Here is a 21,035-nt window from a genome sequence, read left to right on the forward strand (position 1 = left end):
TTACCCATTTCTTTTTTTCTGGTGCAGGAAAAAAAATCAAATGCCGAAGAGATTTACTATGTTTATCCAGCTTAATCTCATTTTGAAAACATTATTATATACAGAAATCTTACCAACTGAAGAACATTTTAGAAACTTCCAGAGAAGCACAAATATTTTTAGAAGATAAGATCTAATATTCATGAATCAGGAATAAATTTTAGTACAAACTTGAGGCCTAAATTTTCTCTTAAGAATAGTGTACAATTATTTTCTATTCTCCACTTATAAAAAAAAAATACAACACTTCAAATGCTAAATCACAGGTTTCTGAATTTCAAAATTCAACAGTTAGAATTGAACTGAGGATGACATATAGCAGCACATGTACTTAACAGCTTCAATGGAGAAAAATAAACCGGTGGAATGGCTTGCCTTCAGAAACTGTAGCTGTTCCATCACTGGATGCTTTTAAAAAGAGACCGGACAGTGATTTATTTGAAATGGTAGAAGGTCAGAGGTGGTATTCAGCCGGTTCGGACTGGTTTGCATGAACTGGTAGCAAAATTGCGGTTGGGCCTGGCCATCCACCCTGGCTATTTCTCTGCAAGGCTTAGATATTATAAAATAAAACACTGGGCAGTTAGAGCCTTCATTCCTTTCAGCTTTGCAGTATGCTTAAGACTAGCTCAAGAGGGTTTTTTGCCTGCACCAAAGGAGAAAATGATGTTTTTACTATAGAGTAGTGTGTGCCTAGATAGATGGATGGATGGATGGATGGATGGATGGATGGATGGATGGATGGATGGACGGACAGGTAGGTAGGTAGGTAGGTAGGTAGGTAGGTAGGTAGGTAGGTAGAGATAGATAGATAGATAGATAGATGGATGGATGGATGGATGGATGGATGGATGGATGGATAGATAGATAGATAGATGATAGATAGATAGATAGATAGATAGATAGATAGATAGGTGATAGATAGGTGATAGATCGATAGATCGATAGATCGATAGATCGATAGATCGATAGATCGATAGATCGATAGATCGATAGATCGATAGATCGATAGATGATAGATGGATGGATGGATGGATGGATGGATAGATAGATAGATAGATAGATAGACAGATAGATAGATGATAGATAGATAGATGATAGATAGATGATAGATAGACAGATAGATAAATAGATAGATAGATAGATAGATAGATAGATAGATAGATAGATAGATAGATGATAAATAGATAGATGATAGATAGATGATAGATAGATAGATAGATGATTGATGATAGATAGATAGATAGATAGATAGATAGATAGATAGATAGATGATGGATGGATGGATGGATGGATAGGTGGGTGGGTGGGTGGGTGGGTGGGTGGGTGGGTGGGTGGGTGGGTGGATGGATGGATGGATGGATAGATAGATAGATAGATAGATAGATAGATAGATAGATAGATAGATAGATGATAGATAGATGGTAGATAGATGATAGACAGACAGACAGACAGACAGACAGACAGACAGATAGATAGATAGATAGATAGATGATAGATATATAGATATATAGATAGATGATATATAGATAGATGATAGATAGATAGATAGATAGATAGATAGATAGATAGATAGATGATAGATAGATAGATAGATAGATAGATAGATAGATAGATAGATAGATGATAGATGGGTGGGTGGGTGGATGGATGGATGGATGGATGGATGGATAGATAGATAGATAGTAGATAGATGATAGACAGACAGACAGACAGACAGACAGATGATAGATATATAGATATATAGATAGATGATATATAGATAGATGATAGATAGATAGATAGATGATAGATAGATAGATAGATAGATAGATAGATAGATAGATAGATAGATAGATAGATAGATAGATAGATAGATAGATAGATGATAGAACAATGGGTAGATTTTTCTGGGTCCGTGATATTAACTGTTTGCTTTCTTTTTGTGTACAAATGACATACAAGATCAGATATTCAGTAACGTTAGCTGCCTAAAACTGCCTTATCAAATTCTAGGCAAGTGATAAAGTATTCAGATTCCAAATCATTGCAAATCCCACTTGTTTCTTTTAAATAGGAAAGTAGGCATTATATACTTACTTATTAGTTAGGCAACCCTTTGCTTCACCGCACAAATGATTTAAGAATATTGTATTTGTATTCCTGAAACTTAATAATAATTCTTATATTATGAGGTACAGACTGAAACATCTGTGATTTTCTAAGGTCCATTTTTTCAATTTCTCTCCAATAGAACTGCAACATTTCAACAAATTTCAACACACAGTAAGCAAACCATCCCACTATGAAAGGACAGGGGGTGGGGGAGGCAGTCACAAACATTCTACAGATCCGTTTCGTCTTCGCTGACACGTTTGGTTTGGATTTGGGAAGAGTTTGAGTTGAACTGCCAAGAGCTTTTTACAAACAGTCATTTTTGGTTATTGTTCGCTTCACCAGTGCTATATTTGGACTGGAAAGTAAAGCTGGACGAGGAGAAAGAGTCACTGCAGTACAACAGGAAGGTCTCAAGCAGATGACATTATAAATAAGGAAGAAATAACTTTAAAAGCTCTGGGTAAATATCCACATTATCCAACTAACCCCTTTTCCCATGATATCATAATCAAAGTAGTCTGTATATTATAGACCATACACTGAAGAAAAAGAAATCTTCTACAGGGCAGAGACATAGTGACTGAATACACCCAAATGGATGATTGACAAAGTATGGATGTTGATGCAAACCATTACAAATCTCCAACTATACAAGAGAAGGCATTATATGTGGGATCTCAGCAAATTGCTTTGAATTAAAAGAGGTAAGAATGAATTCTATATAATTGGAACAGTAAGTAGAATAAAACAGTATGAATAAATGAGGAAGAAGGATATTAGAATGAGTATTTTATCTGGCAAGTAACATGTTTGTAAAGTAATGTGCTTTGTTCAGGGAAGTAAAGTGTGAATTCTTGGGAGACTGGACTAATGTTCAGAAAATCAATAAATCATTTTAACCAATTTGGTTCACAGAAAGAGGGGTTTCTCTCTTTTTTTCTTTTAGAAAGGAGAAAATCAGATTTGTCAAATGGGGCTAAGTGGGGCTTTTAAAGTATATTAGCAGCATATTGTTATATGCTGATCAGAATTGTAATAATGGCACTGTTTCTGTTAAACAGAAGCAGAACAAGTAGAATTACAAGAATAGCCTGCAAACAACTGCCTGTTGATTTAATATGGTATATAAAGATGATTAGAAATAAGTATTTACATTGATCTTTGTATCTGGGTCACTGCTATTAATTATGTATTTAGGGCACAATCTGTTCCTTGCAGAAGTGATCATTAGTACTGTACTTCAACAGAGTCTTAACACCTGAACACTCAGAAATGATACCTTTAAAATTTTCATGTTGATAATGTAATAATAATATAACCCTCTGGAAGTTTACTTAAAATGGGCATTCCAACCCTGGAGATTTTTAAAGAAGACATTGGGCAACTATTTATCTGAAATATGTAGAATATCCTCCTGCAGGGGATTGGACTAGAAGACCTCCAAGATCTTCCAACTCTGTTGTTCTTTATTCTGTTAAAATAGTTTTAGTATGTTTACTGAATGCAATAATAAGGCCTTTAAAGTAAATATGATATTTTAAATGTTTTCAATTATTACAGAATCCAGATGATAGGAAAAGTAGCAGCCAGGCTCTTAGTCCTATATCCTCTTCCAACTTCATTTCTTCCTGTTCACTATTCTGCTGCAGCTTCCACGGAACTTTATAGGTTTACTTTGTATTAGTGAAGAGAGAGATAAGGGAATCTGAACTGAATTACATCAACTTTGATGGAAGATATCATAAATAGGGATCACTAAGATTACATTGAGGCTTTATCATGATCTTATCTGAGTTTAGCTGACTTTGTGGATCTTCTGTCTCTATAAGTTCAATACTGCATTGTTCACAAATGGTGATCTTTCTCATTTTTATTCAAGTTGCAAAATGTAATGAATTAATTGACAATAAAAGGATATTGAAAGAAAGAAGAAGTGTAAACTACTTGAATTTTGTATGAAAGTACCGAATTTATATTTGGAGAGAACCAAATTTCATTTGTGCCTTCATATTCTTACCATTTTCAAAGCACAGATTTAATGTTTCCGTTTCTTGCAGAATCTGCAGTTACATAGAGGCTGACATTCTTATTCTTCTTAAAATAGTTGCCTCTCAACAGGCTTGGGAATAAAATTTTCCTTAGCACTCAAGGAAACCCAAGGAACATAGCCTATTAAAATTGTTGGTCTCAGGTGGAGTTTTAAATATAGTTCTAACATATTAGAAAAATACCACATCAAACTTCCTCTGTGCCAGCTTGCTCATTTAGCTTATTAGCAAAACCTGATCATTAAAAAGAGGGTTATAGTAGTAATTCCATAACACAGCCTAATATAAATATTGCTAAATACTAACTCTCAGCATTTGTCTAAGTTGAAGCCCAGGATGGCCATTATTAAAATAATACCTGACAGAGCTAGAAGTTTCGAAGTTAAAAAGCACACTCTGGTGAGTCATCTTCAACTTTTTATTACAGATTTCCTGTTGCTTTTTTTGTTAGTTGCTCAGCAGTTCTTGAATGCATGTAAAGTTAACTTCTGGATCTTTGTTCTAAAGGGTTTGATGAATAAGTCACAACAAGGTTATTGATCATGATTCCCATCTTAAATATTGTTTTTCCTCATGAAAGATTACATTTTAGACAACATTTTTAAAAAGTATTTCCTATAAATGCTATAATTTTAACATAAGCAGACATTTGAGCAATCTTCTGTGACAATTATTAAAGCTCAGACTGGAAAAGAATGGATGAAGCAGTAGCATTGTTAAGAAAGCATCATACATAATTATGAGCAATCTTTTGAAAGAATTTCCTCTTGCATTACATGTGTGATATTTTATAATGATTGAATATTTTCCAAACATTGGATACACTCTTAATTTAAAATCTGATAGTAGGCATAATTGATAATCGCTAGCTTCAGTATAGTTCAGCTAGTTTCCTTTCATAAAGAAAAACCATAAAGACCTTTGATACACCGAAAGAAGCAGTCATTTTTGAATGCCTTTTTAAAGGCTCCTTCAGATGACTTGAGAATGCTCAAAACTAATGAAAATATATGAGAAATTGAGAAAATACAATATTATAGCTTTAAAAGAAGTATAGCTGAGGAAGGATAATTATGATTGTCTTGCAAAATGAGTTTGTGTTTCTTATAAAGATCAGCTCACACTAAATTTAATTATACAAAGGTGTTGCACACCTATTGCAGATGAGTATAAAACTAGAAATGTCCATTGCTACAATGCTGAATAGCCATCCACTTCTCTTTTTTTTCTTTGCTTCATATTGAGAAGAGGCACAATATAAAACAAGCCTGCAGTGCAGTTTCTGATATATTCCTATTGTAAATTGTAAGATTGGACTCAACATGCAATTTACAAAAGCCATGCAGCAGTCTCCTAAAGTATACAATCAGAGGTGAGGGGTGTTATTTTGGGGGGTGTCATTTGGCATTTGATGGATTTGTCAGGGACCTTATTCTAAAGATTAGGCAGGACCTAAGCAAAAACTATATATTGATTTGCACTTAAATCATTACATGCAGTTCATACAATTGTTAATTATGGTGGCATAAAGTTGTTGTCAACTTTGTGTATTTAATCATTTTTCCCTTTCAATCATATGAGAAATTGCAGACAAAAATGAGTCTTTGTAGTGGTCCCAGAAATTAAGCAAAGCTTTCAAGGGCCTTATGCTGCTCTAAAACCTCAGGTGCTGGCCTCATACTTGGCTAATAGGATTAAGATTGGAGGGAATGCAAGTTTAAATCCATACAGAATCTTGTATATGTACACAAAGATACAACTTGAAGTTTTTAGTTTATTCAGCCATGTAAAAAACTTTTTTTTGTTCTTTAACAAATAGAAGACAATTGGAAATTTATCCGGCAGACTAGATCTTTCAAATATATGCAGCATAGAGAAAAGATTATTTTTATTCTACATAAAGATGTTATGATAGAACAAGAATTAGCGTAAGTCATGATTTATATTTTATATAAAGGTAAAGATAAAGGTTCCTCTTGCACTTATATGCTAGTCGTTCCCAACTCTAGGGGGATCTAATCATAAAAAGCTTTCCTGAATATTATACCAATGCAAGCATTCATTTGCATTTATGTTCTATATCTCCTTGTAGCTTAAAATACCAAAACTCAATGCTTTCTGTTCCCCTTTTCACTAGAACAGTGTGGAGGAACGGTCTTAGATAGGTTACAGTCAACAATGCCTCATTGATGTGCAAAAGTCAAAAAATACATTCATTTATGGAGTATAAAATAAAGTAGACTTGATTGCTCTTGGCAATGAAACCAGAATGTACAGCTGGAGGGTGATCAGCAGTGCTGAAGTTCCAGGCTTTGGGCCAGTCTTTTGCCATTTTCAATTATAGCTAAATTTGTCATTAGCTTTCACAATTTGATTGCTTCACTATTCTGATATAGTTAGCCCAGTGTTTCTCAACCTTGGCAGCTTGAAGGTGTGTGGGCTTCAGCTCCCAGAATTATGGGAGTTGAAGTTCACATATCTTCAAATTGCTACAGTTGAGAAACACTGAATTAGATCTTTAGTTGTCAAAGGAACTTCCATGGTTCCTTGAAATTTTTACTGAGAGCTGTCCCAGGTACTTCCCTGATTGACCCAGAACCCACAGGAATTATGATGCAAGAGCTTCCCTCTTTCTTTTTTACAAGATAGGAGTATGCTATTAAAACACATGATAAATCCTGCTGGGTATCCAATTTAACCTAGTGCCATGTTAAAAATAAAATATCAGGAACTAGGGAGCAGATGTCCTTCTGGGGTCAATATGTTCCAAAGTACTATCATACAGAAGGCCAATCTTCTGATCCATGATGACCCTTTATATTCCAGGGTAAGTCCTTGAACAAACTGACTTATGATAGGACAGAGGTCCCAGACTAGAAGACAGGAGAATTCTAGGCCTCTCCTAGGCATGAAAAGTAGGATGCAGTGGCTCAGTGGCTAAGATGCTGAGCTTGTCGATCAAAAAGGTTGGCAGTTCAACAGTTCGAATCCCTAGTGCCGTGTAATGGAGTGAGCTCCTGTTACGTGTCCCAGCTTCTGCCAACCTAGCAGTTCAAAAGCACATATATAATGCAAGTAGAAAAATAGGAACCACCTTTGGTGGGAAGGAAACATCGTTCCGTGCTCCTTTGGTGTTTAGTCATGCTGGCCACATGACCACAGAGACATCTTCGGACAGCGCTGGCGCTTTGGCTTTGTAACGGAGATGCTCCCTAGAGTCAGGAATGACTAGCACATATGTGTGAGGGAAACTTTTACTTTTACCTTTAGGCATGAAAGCTGGCTGGGAGACTTTGAGCCAGTCATTCTCTCTCAGCCCAACTCAACTCAGTCTTGCTGTTGTGAAGAAAATAGGAGAAGGAAAGAGTATTGTATCTGTTCATTGCATTGAGTTATTTATAAAATGTTATAAAAATAATAAATGTAGGTTACACCTACATGTAGCGAGATTGCAAAACAATGTTCCTGATTTACAACCTTTGCAGAAAGTTCATAAAGATACAATGTTTCACGGTGTTGACTAGATTCTGGAACAAACTGGAAGCTTCTTTAATAAATTGCTGGCTCCTTACCATTATTTGCAGTTCATATGAAAATACTTGCTTGAGGATTGTACTCCTCAGGGGCATGTTACATACTCAACGTTTTCAAACATCAGAGTGAAGCAGGATTATTTATTAATCTCCATTTTGTTTAACTTTTATGGATCCAAGCAGTTTCTGATCCTAGCATCCATCCTCTCCCCACCCACAATGGCTAATAGACAGAACACTGTCCTACTATATGCTACAAAAAGCCTTCCAGACCCTCGCTTTTCCCTACCATTCTGAAGAAAATGTTCTTTGAGATCATCTAATTATTATCTTTTTCAAACATTTATCAAAATATGATTACAGAACAGTGGATATAAAATAGAGCAATTTGAAACCTTGGGTGGTGTGTGTCTTGGTGATATATGCTATGGAGATCAAAGTTATGTGACTCTGCTGAGATTCTTTTCCCAAAATGGCAGTTTGTGTGTCTTCTCTGCAAATGCCCCCCCCCTCCCAATATTCCACCTGAAGTATTCTTTCCTTTTGGAAGTATTTCAATCTAAGGGCTAGCTTTGAGGTCTCAATATATCTGCAGAGCCAATCTTTGAGTGGAGACACTTCATTAGTAGAACTGAGCTGGCTTAAACTGACATTTTTCCTTAAATAGTAATGTAGTAGTGCTTAAAAACAAATGATGAATTCCCTCGTTACCCAGCCTCATTTTGAGATTTGCAAACTAGGACTAGTACAGTATGAAAATGGTAAAATATTTTTTCCCTTCCTAATATAAACCCTCAGATGCCCAAACTAATGTTTTGTTCATCTCAGCTATCAATAGACAGTTTATTCCTCTATTGCTTTTATGATCCTTCCCTCTTACAACACATATATCTTGATGTTGTTTTAGTTAATGTGTTTATTTATACATAAAAAATTTGTCCAGTTAGCATGACTTATAATTGACTTCATTTAGAGAGTACAAGTGGGACTGGCAAATCAACTGTTAAGTGAAGCAGTTGCTAAGTGAAACCATGACTGTGACTATGATTCTTCAGGTTTCCTTTGTTTTACATACATGCAAAGTTCATAAATCTGTGGATCAGTCACAAAATTACTTTTCCACCACTATTATAACTGCAAATGGTTGCTGTACAAGGCAGTCAATAAATAAGGACTACCTGAAGGTATTAATTTGATAAATTTATATAACCAGCCGTCTCACATATGTGACTCTGAATGGCACATATAAAAATTAAAAATACAAAATGGTGCAACAAAATAACCATAAGAATCATTAAAATATTCAGACAACTTTTTAAAAAACTGTTAAAATTGTTTAAATCTGCAGTAGAGACTTCAAAAAGCTGTTAAATATTCATTTGGGAGGGCAAGATAAACTTGCTCATAACAAATGACTATGGCAACCTTTGATTTTCTTTCATGTTGAATGATGAGAAATATTTCTCATTTGCAGCTATTTAAAGAGATGAATAAAACAAAATAAAAGTCTATTCTATCTGCCAGCATCAGGAACACACCATCTGGTAAATACAGGAAAACTACATTGCCCACTTGTTTATTCAATCTGTTGTGATTTAAATTATTAACTGATCCCCCCCCACATATTTTTCTAACTGAAACCCAGAATGTTTGGGATGTTAAGATCTGCATGATATTGTTGGCTTTGCTTTTATTTTTTAATATGAAGCAGATATGAATCGAATGATCTTTTCCTTTAATGTTTTCTGATTAGATCTAAATTAGATTTAATGCATAGAATGCATAAGCCAATCTGGTGAAAGATGTATGACTCCTCTTAAAGTTCACTATTTTTCCATTTTTCCCTCGTCGAATATTCTCCATGCAGTTTCATATGCCGTATCCTGCTAAGAATTCCTAACAATAGTGTAAGGAAGAACAGGCATGAAGAGGGGAAAGTTTTTTTTTAATAAAAGCAGAGGATTTCATGCAGTATAAATACTTAATTGAATCAAATATACAACTGAAGTCCCATTGGTTTTGATGGCAGAAAATAATTTTGCTTGTATTTGTTTCATTATTTAGAATTCATATCATTATGTGATACTTCATCTGCTAGGTTTTACGGAGGATGTCTTGGGAAACTACGACCTCAAGGACGCCCAATTTAGGATAGTCCAATGGCTTGTGGACATTGATTTACAATATCTACGAGCTAGAGCCAACAAAACTTGCTCCCCCCTGACTCTCAACCAACTTAATAATTATGGATTGAGGATGGCTTCCTATTTTTATACCCTAACCATTCCCAAGTATAGAAGAGCTTTTTCCCTAGCTCACTTTAATGTCTTGCCCTCAGCACTTCTGGATGGTTGTTTTAAGAGGCTCCCAATTAACGAGCGGCTGTGCCCTTGTGACAGAGCCGAGGTTGAGACAGCGGACCACATCCTTCTATTTTGCCCCATGTATAGTGCGGACAGATCTAGGTTACTGTCTCTTCTTGAAATCGTCCCTTCTAGACCTGATGGCTGTGATTTGTTTGTATATTGCCTTGGAGATGTCTCTTCATACATCACTTCTCAGGTTTCCAGGTTTTTCTTGAGAGCTGTAACCATTAGAGGAGAGTGCTGAAACCTCCCTTAGTTGGGCTTTTGACTGGCTGCTAAGATCAATTCTCCTGTGTCTCTTTTGTAGTGGTCGTGTTTTGGTCTGTGACCATAAATAAAGTAATATTATTATATCATTATGTGTTTTCCCAAAGTTGATAGAGATTTATTCTGCATCAAATTGGCAGTGTTTAAGAGAAGAGTAACATGTACAAGTTAAGGATCATGTAAGAATGTGTTTATATCCCAAAATCATTTTAGAAATTCTGCTTGGGATCTTCATACTAATATAGGGCCTTCACAGCGGGGCACCCAGCTCAGGAATTTGCTTTCTAGCACCATCACAAAGGATAACTAGGTTTTAGCCTCTGCCCTAGTTTTTAAATACGTTTGATTTGTGATGGATTAAACATACAATGTATTTGTTCATGACAACTTTTATCATCCTCCTTTAACTGACTTATTGCGAATGCTAAATACTGCATTAGAAATTATAACAGTCCAAACTCAAGGCTAACAAGCAAATCTAATTCTGAATTGTGATGAGCACAGCATTGATAAAAAAAAAAAAGCAGAACGGATGCTGCCAAAATGACAACCCTGAAAATATAAAATAAAAGCAGAACTGAAGTCAATGATTGGTTTTAGAAAGCATATTACAAAGCAGTAGCATATCCCTCAGAAGTTTATTTCATTACTTCGTTTTTATAATTCAGTTTTCATAACAATAGAGTAGCAATTTTCTGTGTTCCAACAGCAATCTTTTAAGTGGTGGCCAGCTGCATGGCAATAATGGCAAATAGAATTTTAAATTATATTATTTACATAATAGTGCAAGGTCAATTCTACAATTAGCCTTTGTTCTATTCATCTTTCTATCGCCTAAACTGCTGTTACTTAGACTCTTCTCTGCACATTGTTTTAGTGCAGTGATGGCGAACCTTTTTTGGCTCGCATGCCACAAGTGGGGGGAGCGCAGGGGGGTCTAGTGCAGGCGTGCCACACCCATAATGCAATGTGCGACCCCCCCCAGTGCGCATGCGCGCAAAATGTGCACCCCCCCATTTTTACATTTTTTTTTTGCCCTCCCCATGCTCCAGGGGCTTTATAGGAGCCTGGGGAGGGCGAAAAGAGCCTCCCCGGACCCCATGGAGGCCCTCCGGAGGCTTCAGGGACTGTCCAGAGGCTTCCCTGAAGCCTTCGGAGCGCTTAAAACCACCCTCCGAGCAAACCGGAAGTGACTTCTGGGTTGCTTGGAGGGTCGTTTTAAGCGCTCCGAAGGCATCAGGGAAGCCTCGGACGGTCCCTGAAGCCTTCGGAGCGCTTAAAACCACCCTCCGAGCAAACCGGAAGTGACTTCCGGTTTGCTCGGAGGGTGGTTTTAAGCGCTCCGAAGGCATTAGGGAAGCCTCAGACGGTCCCTGAAGCCTCCGGGGGGGGGGCGGGGGAGGCTCTTTTCGCCCTCGCCAGGCTCCTATAAAACCAATGGAGCCTGGAAGGCGAAAAATAGCTTTTTAAAAGGTGAACTCAGCTGGCCAGCGCGCACATGCGCGCTGGCCAGCTGACAGGGCAGCGCCTCGCGTGCCCTGACTAATGGCTCCGCGTGCCACAAGTGGCACGCGTGCCATAGGTTCGCCATCACGGTTTTAGTGTTTAGCAGTTTTATATCTAATGCAATAGAGCACTATTTCCATTTCTCCCTTCCCACCCCTACAAGATCTAGTGTCCATACTTGTATAAATATGCATTGGCACTGATTGGGGAGAGAGGGAGCTCTTTTCCTGTGCAATTTACATAATTTCTTGCTAATGGCAAACCATAATGGTTTTCCATTATAATACAGTGTATCTGTTAGCTTAAAGAAAATCCAAATTGACTTGTATTTATTTTTTTCATTGATGTGCCACACAGTAGGACACAGGAAGTTTGTATCCTTGATATTATTATATCAATTGGAGAAAGTTTTAACCTAGGATCAAAGTTTTATTTCTTTGTTAATCTAGTAATTGAGTTAATAAATGCATTGTGAAACACACTTTTAATTCGATGGACAAGCTTACAAAAAATTAAAGGTTTATGTATGGGATCACCACATTCAGTACTCATAGTGGAGGTCATAATGCATCATTTGTAATCAATACCGGTAGCAATCTCACAGATGCGACCAAAAATATGCATTGGATATGTAGACAACACCTTCACCATAATAAAAAAGGACCAATTAAAGAACACCCACCAAACCATCAAAACCATCAAAACCATTTTCAAAGGAATCCAAATCACCAGAAAGAAGAAAACAACAACTCACTACTCTTCTGGATACCCTGGTCAGCAGAGACTAAGATGGCAAACTAGAAATACAAGTGTATCAAAAAAAAAAATCACCTACACCAATCGAGTACTCCACAACCAACCCAACCTCCCACAAGAGAAGCTGTGTAAGAACTCTACTCAGACAAGCACAAAAACACTACAATAACTCCGAACAGCATAAAAATGAAACTACATTTCCAAGAACTGGAAGAGCAGAACATTGCAAAAGACTAATTTAATTCTGAATGTCAGAAAAAAAAAAACAGATCTTCAACAAAATGGATCTCCATGCAACTTCATCAAAAAGTGCCTGGCCACTCAACCCAATATAGCACAACCAACACAAGCTGTCAAAAGGATGACACTGCCATGCATTAAAAACATGAGGGGTCCTTGGTGTTGTCTGAGCTTGTTTGTTTTCTTGCAAATTTCATTATCCAAACTAGGTAACATCACCAGTGCTCATATGGAGTGCAGTTTGCTGCCAGTTTATATCAAGAAACCACCGAAGAAGCCAATGGCAAACATCCTAACCAAAAAAATCTCTAAGTCCACCCCCCCCAACACTGACAGGCAAGCCATTAGAATATAAACTGAAACAGCAACTGCATTCCTTACTAGCACTGATGATGTTACCTAGTTTGGGTAATGAAATGTCTGGAAGCTCAGACAACACCAAGGACTCCTCATGACAACCTTGAGCTACAAATATTCTACTTTATTAGTACATTCAAAGCACCCTAGCAACCACTAACAGACTGTTACAACCACATGGAATTAGCATAGCACACAAACCAATTAAAGCTCTCTAAAACATCCCAGCAGTCCCAGAAGAAAAAAAATGCTAGTCATCTACAACATAGTGGAAAGACTACAACAGTCATTACTTAGAATGAACAGGCAGAAGACTAGCAGAATGCATACATGAACACCAACTAGTAGTCAGAAGATATCATGAAAACTCTTTAATTTCACAACATATGGACAGACTTAACCATAGTTTTAACCGGGAAACTGTGAGCATCCTATGTCAAGTCAAATCCCAAAACAGTAGAGAATTTCTGGAAACCTGGCACTCTGACAAATTGGCCCTCAGTAGACAGATATAAACAACATCTACATATGGTGCAAAAGACGGACTCAACAAGCCAAAAAGGGATTAAAAAGACCAAAACATCTCTGTACCAGCCTTCAACACCCACATGAGCATAGATCAACACCAAAATTAACATCAGACCAACAATCAAGAAGTAAACAACACCCAATCAAGGAATTGTTGAACAAGCTAACAGTAAACAGCCCAACTAAAGAATCTTCAAGGCCATTCGCACCAACACAGACAGGGCAAGGCACTAGAATATAAACTGAGAGCAAACCTCACTCCTTACTAGCATGATGTTCCTTAGTTTGGATAATGAAAAGTCTGCAAGAAAACAATCAAGCTCAGAGAGTACGAAGGACTTCTCATTTCATCCCTGAGCTACAAATATTCTCCTTGCTAGATAATCCTTTGGATCCAACAGAAGAGACTTTACTTCTAAGAAAATAAATATGCATATATTTTCTTAACGAGGGATGACAGCCTGTGTAAATTTGTACCGAACTGCTACAGGTTCTCTTTATAGACCTTTGCCTGAAGTATAAAGTGTGTAAGTCTGTTTTCCCCTCAGAGAAAGTCTGTGGAAAGTGATCCATTATCCTGAAGTTTGTAGCTCTGTTTTATATAATGCAAAAAAGAAGAAAATGCAGATGGACGGCTGTTTGCATTTTCCCATCATCGGCAGAGCACACAGCAGACATTCATTGCAAATAGATTTCCAACGGCTGTAACTATATATAGTTCAAAATGCTTTTAATTTTATTTGAACAAGTATCGAAAATACAAAGGATGGAAGTTTGGCCTAGGCAATCTTGGATATGCAGCGTTCGGTAACAAAGCACATTGGGAGAGGAACTAATTAGATATTTGTGCTCGCCTTCTATAACTTTAGCACTTGCTTTTCCAGATGTGTTGTGACCATAGCTCCAAGAATTACTGACTCTGAATTTTTGAAGCACTGGTCTTAACTTATCTGCAGGGGGCAGGCTGAAGAGTGTAAAACGTGACCTTTTCTTTGCACATTCTTTAAGATACAGAAAAAGCAAAATATAATAAATCAACCTAACCCACCTACTCCTCTCCAAAAGAGCACTACTTCCTTATAATTACCTTGGTACAAAAATGCATGCCTTGTATCTCCCTCTGAGTAGGTTTTATGTCAATGAGAAGAAAACCAAGACAACTCTCCACCTATTAAGTAATACTGAACTCTTCCCATTGGTTCTTTAGGCTGTGGAATCCAGAAGTGATTTTGAAGAGGTGAACCTTGGGTGCACTTGCTATATCACCATAATTCTGCTCCTTATACATATCTTACTCCCAATTCAATTAATTGTTACTATTAATTAGCTATTCCCAATTTATTGAGTTTTTTAAACTGAGGAGATCCAGACCTGTTTATTTTGACAGGAAAGGAAAAGAGCACATATGAAGAATCATTCTTTTCCACTTCCTTGAGATTCTCAAGAAAATATTGGCAGCAGCCTTAACTACTTCCAGTAATAAAATCATCCCGAAAGCACCACCAAGAGAAAATCAATATAAATACTGAAGCACTCTAAACATGTGGAAGAGGATAGAAGATACATTAGGAGGGAAGAATGTTTTTAAGAAATTGCAAACAATTTACAACAGAGCAACCGAAGTGATATATAAGTGTATCATTCTGACCATACATGATAATAGAAATTTTGTTTTATATGGTCTTTTCAGCCCCTCAAATATTAGGATTTAATATAGTTTAATTGTTTTAATTTAATTTATGCAGTTTAGACTTCCAACTGACTCTAGACAGTACATATAATACAATTAGATAGAATATGAATTAGAATATTTATTTATTAATCTTTTATGTCACCCATCTCCCCTAGAGGTGACTCTGGGCAGCTTACAGGTTATAAAACAAGTAAAAAATAGTTGAAAGATTTAAACAACACAGAACTGATATATTATTAAGAACTATACTAAAACCGAACTAGGGTAACTAAGAGTCAGATGGGATGGGGATGAGGTCTTCTTACCCCATCAGCCACTTCCAGTGGTGAGTGCCTCCCTTGGAGTTCCAGCCCAGCTGGCAAAACCAGTTTTTGATACCCTTCTGGAACACCAAAAGGGAGGGAGTAGTTCTCCAGTGGTAAGGTATTTCGCAGAGATGAGACAGTGAAAAAGGCTCTTCTCCTGGACCACACTTGGTGCAATTCCTTAGCAGATGAGATCGGTGGCAGGCCTCTCTCGCTAGTATGAGTAGGGCAGGCTTGTCTCATCATGGAGAAATGGCTGCTCAGATACCCTGGACCCTTGCCATGTAGGGTTTTAAAGGCAAAGGAATATCATAATTAGAAAGTGTTAGATTGGGTAATGGATAGGCACACACAGGCTTAACAGTAACAACAGCTCTTTATTATAACACAACAAGTAAGAACAATCCAACGAAGGTTGTGTCTGACAGCAGCCCTTTTATAGGGAGCTGTCAGACCCTTCGACCAATAGGAACAAGCCTCTGTTCCCGCCGGAACAGAGGACCTTGATGGAAACCACTGTAGTTGTTATGAGTATCTAACAGAAAGGAATTAGAAAGAAATAAAGAACAAGAACCAATGGCAAGTCCAGTTAACCCAAGGATATCCTCAAACAAATGTGATCCTAGCCAAAGGCCTGGGAGATCAGCCAGGCTTTTAAGGCTTTCCAGAATGCCACCAGGTGGAAGCTATCTAGATATCAGGGACAATATCATTCCAAAGGGCAGGCTCTGCAGCAGAGAAAGCACGCATCCTGGATTCCAATAGATGGACACTCTTTAATTGAAAGGACTGGAGCCTGCCAATCCTGCCAGTTCATAGTGGCCGCAACTACATATATCACAACAAGCTATATTCCAGGAACATTATCTTAACTATCTTGCTTTTGTTTTAACTGTATTTCCAGGCATTTGGTACTGTGAAATTGGAGAGCCAAAACACTTCTGAAAATCCAAATGTGATATCTCTGGAGATATTTTTGGGGAGGAAGGGCAGAGGTGGGTTTCTCCAAGTTCACCCCGGATGAGGCGAACTGGTAGTAAAATAAATTGAAACCCACCAATGGGCAGGGCCGGATTTTCCTATAGGCTAACTAGGCTTCAGCCTAGGGCCTCAAGATCAAGAGGGGCCTTTTATTTTTATTTATTATCCGTGCCACATTTTTTATAAAGGTTAGTACCAATTACAACATGTTTCATTTAATATATTGATATATATCACAGTAATGATGTATTTTATTATCTCTCATGTAGTTTACAAACTTAAAAATGGGAGGTGAAAGGGCCCCATAAGTGGAATAGCCTAGGGCCTCTTTTCATCTAAATCCGGCCCTGCCAATGGGTATTTTAAATGGGAGAAGATGACTTATAATTTATTGGGGAAAGTTTTAATTTCACTTTTAAAGTGGTTTGGTAAATACAAACTTGGTATACTAATACTGGAATCTTACAGGTCTCTAATTGGTACTAAGCAGTTATAGCAACAAGAATCTCTTGAATAAAGCTTCTTTTCATGCTCAGTGACATTCCTGACTTCAAACTTCCATTTATAATATAACTTAATATATTCTTGTCACACAAAATGTCAGTAAGCAAATACTTACTATTGTTTAACACAATACACATGAGGTTTAGCTCAAAAGCGAAGCCCAGAACTCTGTTTCTAATCATAAAATGCCGTATATAACTTTTTTGGGGGGCACAAATAATAACCTGTTTTATATCAAAACTGAACTTGTATAAACGTCTGTGCTTTTTCAACTTACTTTTGTTGCTTTAAAATAAATTGAATGCACTGTTCCTATTGCATTTTGCTCTCAGACAAGGTGTCTGGTTTCCTAGCTGTTTATGTGAAATAATCCAGCATATTTTTGAAAGTAAATTTCTCCACTGTTTAAAAAGGCCATCATTTAAAGAAAAGTGAGAATCCTTAAAACATTGCTAAAGGAGCCACCTAGAGTCCAAGATCTTTGCATTTCATTACTCAGAGGCAAACTTTAATCTGAGGTGATGTGTTCTGTATGATTAGAACATGGCCTTGAAGTAAAAGACTACGGATGGTGGTTCCATTGTTAACTTTGTATCTCTAACCTGTTGGCACTGGAGAACTTATTTCTCCTCTGCTTCTACGGGCTCTCATGGCCAAATCTGTCCATCCATAGATGATGGTCTGAGGGAGCTAATTAACTTGGGCTACTATCTTTTTTTTAACAAATAGTCATAATCTCAGGAAGAATACATATTGCCCAGTGGTGGGAGAATTTTTTTTAAACTACAGCTTCTCTGGGCATGGCTTGGTGGGTGTGGCTTGGTGGGCATGGCAGGGGAAGGATACTGTAAAATCTCCATTTCCTCCCCACTCCAGGGGAAGGATACTGCAAAATTCCCCATTCCCTCCCAATCAGTTGGGACTCCGCAAAGAATAGATGAGGGTGGGGCCAGTCAGAGATGGTATTTACTGGTTCTCCGAACCACTCAAAATTTCTGCTATTGGTTCTCCAGAACTGGTCAGAACCTGCTGAATATCACCTCTGATACCACCTCCTTGAATTTGTGGAGCTGTTTAGTTGACTGTTTTACTTCAGTCAGTTCCAGATTAGGTTGAACTCTGCTGATGCTGTATTCAGACTATGTGATTACCTCTCTAGATGGCTTGGAGAGCAGGTGACCATAGGAAATCCACTGATTAATTGTATTTGTTTTTCATGGGATGGGGAGATGAAACATTAAAAAAAATGCATGCAAGAATGAAGCTGTAACTGTCTTCATGTATTAGTAGTGTTCCCTAATAGTATCTGATTTAGCTCTGAATTGTTTGAAACCACACTAAGTTTTATAATTGCTGGTTGGGTAGCCATTCCAGGACACAGATATGGGCTGATCAATGTGAAAACATAGCCACCAGCATTACAGAATTTTATTCTATTGTCCAAGATATTCACCTCATGTCAGTCACTTATTTATATCATGACAAATGTTTTCCCCAGCCAGAGACTTCATTGCTAATGCTTCATTATTCAATAACAAAATGCATATGCATTTATAACCTTTGAGGAAAAACGAAACCATTTTTTTGCATTTATTTGCAAGAAGGTAATGCAATAAATATATCAAAGTACTTCTAATGTGCAATGGGATTTATAGGTCTCTTGGGCGAGGCAGTACATTCCAGTTTTAATGGAAAGTGCCAGAAATGAAGCATTTATGTTTTTGTCTCTTACTTTATTTGTTTATGTTGTTAAATGCAGATGTTAGAAACTGCAGGGATTTTTTTGTGGGGGAGTGGAATTTATTGTGCAGTTGATACTGTTTGGTTTATGAGATAAATTTTGCCTCAAAATATCTTTACCATTCCCCCTAAAATCAGGAATCATTTTACCTGGCACTAGCAAGAAAAGTAGTAATACCAAATAAGAAAGCTCAAATTTGCTATCAAAATGCCTACTTTAATTATTCCTTAATTATAGTGCTGGAGACTATTAGAACTTGAGAACGGCTAGAAATAGTTCTCCTTGAATGCAGGAGGATTAATTTCTCCATAGGCAAGGATAAGGATAGTATCACAAAAGAGCAAGAGAAGGAAAGTGAATTCAGTATTTTTCTTAAACAAAAATTGATCACACTAAATGAGGGGAAATAAGTCTTGTGTCTAATGGAGTTAATGTGGGCTACTAAAAATAGATTTTTGCTTGTGAAAAAAATGAATCAAATAGCAACATTGGGGAATTATTTTGTGCTGACTTCCGTACTTCTTTATAATTGGTATACATTAAGGGAGTAAAGACATGCTTTAACATAGAAGCCAATAGATCTAGAAAATCTTGATAAGGCTGTCAACCTTATTGTGCCTTTCTAATTCAGAGGATCAGTGTATCTATTCCCCAACTGCTTCCTACCATTACTCATCAAGTTTAGGGAAACAAAGATAAAACTCCCTTTTTAGGAATACCATTTCTTAAATCCCTTGTATGTCAGGCATATCAGTATGAGCTACATAGGCACAGTCTTATCAGGAATCCACAGCAAACTGCAGGCCGAAGTTGACAGTCATTTGTTTTGTGTTAAGCCTATGATGGTTGATATCTTTGAACTGCAAACACAGCTGCTAAGCAACTTCCCTTTCACTTTGTTCCCCATATGGACTCTGTCCCCTTTTCATGTGAATGAGATGTGCTTATGGTAATTAATATTATTGACCGTTTCATGACTCAAATAATTCAGTTGCCCATTAATTTCATTTTTAGCCAGAACAATCTACCAAAGATGCTTCACAGTTCTCTTGTGCATCCTTATCACATTTTTTACTGGCAAGTCTTAGGCACATTATTTAAATTTAAAATATTACACAGTGGTTTAGAATGTCAAGTACAGGATACTGTAAGATAAATGGGAAATGAATAACAACATCAGAGTTGTTATTATATAGCGTGCTTTGGAAACTATTGTTCTCTGGCTTATCATGTGATTTATACTGTTACTGCTATTGAACAATTTCTTTCATAATTCCAATGGCCATGATTTTTTGTCAGAATTGTACAACATATTTTGCACCAATAACCGTACCTGGTGTTAGGAACCAAATGTAGGCAGAGCCTGAATTAGGCCAAAAAAGTAGGTGAAGTCAGGCACAAAAGTTAAATTTGATTTATTTTAAATTTAATATAGGTCACATTAATATAATCCAATGCAATTGATATGTACATTTAATGATGCTTTCTATTTTACTAAAAATATACTTTGGTGGCAACTTTGAAAGAGCTCATACTTATATCAGAGATGGTATTCAGCGGTTTCTGACCAGTTCTGGAGAACCAGTAGCGGAAATTTTGAGTAGTTTGGAGAACTGGTAAATACCACTTCTGACTGGTCCTGCCCTCATCTATTGTCTGCCTCCCAAGTCCCAGTTGATTGGAAGGGAATGGAGATTTTGCAGTATCCTTCCCCTGCCACGCCCACCAAGCCACACCATACCCACCAAGCCACGCCCACAGAACCGGTAGTAAAAAAAATGGAATCCCACCACTAACTTACATAGCACTATGTCAGTCAAGATAGCTTGCACAGTAAATTATAAATTGATGTAGCATATAAAACCAAAGTAGAAAATTTTGCATAGTAGTTGGCATACTGAAGGTTGTATGCTTCAGGTTCTAAATCCTCAGGCAGAGTTTTTACACTTTGCTAAGTCATGCTTTGCTTTAACCATGTTTTATTTTGAATAATCACATAATTAAATTAAGAGTATAAATCCAAATTAAACAAAGCACAGTCGGAATTTATAGCAAATCCCAGATAGGATTGAAG

The 21,035-nt window shown here is 37.1% G+C and overlaps 1 protein-coding gene across 2 annotated transcripts in view; it reads left to right on the forward strand.

The window, feature by feature from the left end:
- Positions 1 to 2,395: 2,395 nt before the first annotated feature.
- PDE5A (phosphodiesterase 5A) overlaps positions 2,396 to 21,035 on the forward strand; it is a gene marked incomplete at its 3' end in the record, with an annotated part of 105,111 nt that continues 86,471 nt past the window's right edge. The window contains exons 1-2 of one of the 2 annotated variants that reach the window (XM_081959959.1): positions 2,396 to 2,596; positions 2,701 to 2,840. Of the gene's footprint in view, positions 2,841 to 21,035 lie in introns of both variants that reach the window. The other variant, XM_081959958.1, reaches the window with a different exon arrangement.

Source organism: Natrix helvetica (genome assembly GCF_964273705.1).
Source record: "Natrix helvetica genome assembly, chromosome: 7".
Taxonomy (NCBI): Eukaryota; Metazoa; Chordata; class Lepidosauria; order Squamata; family Natricidae; genus Natrix; species Natrix helvetica.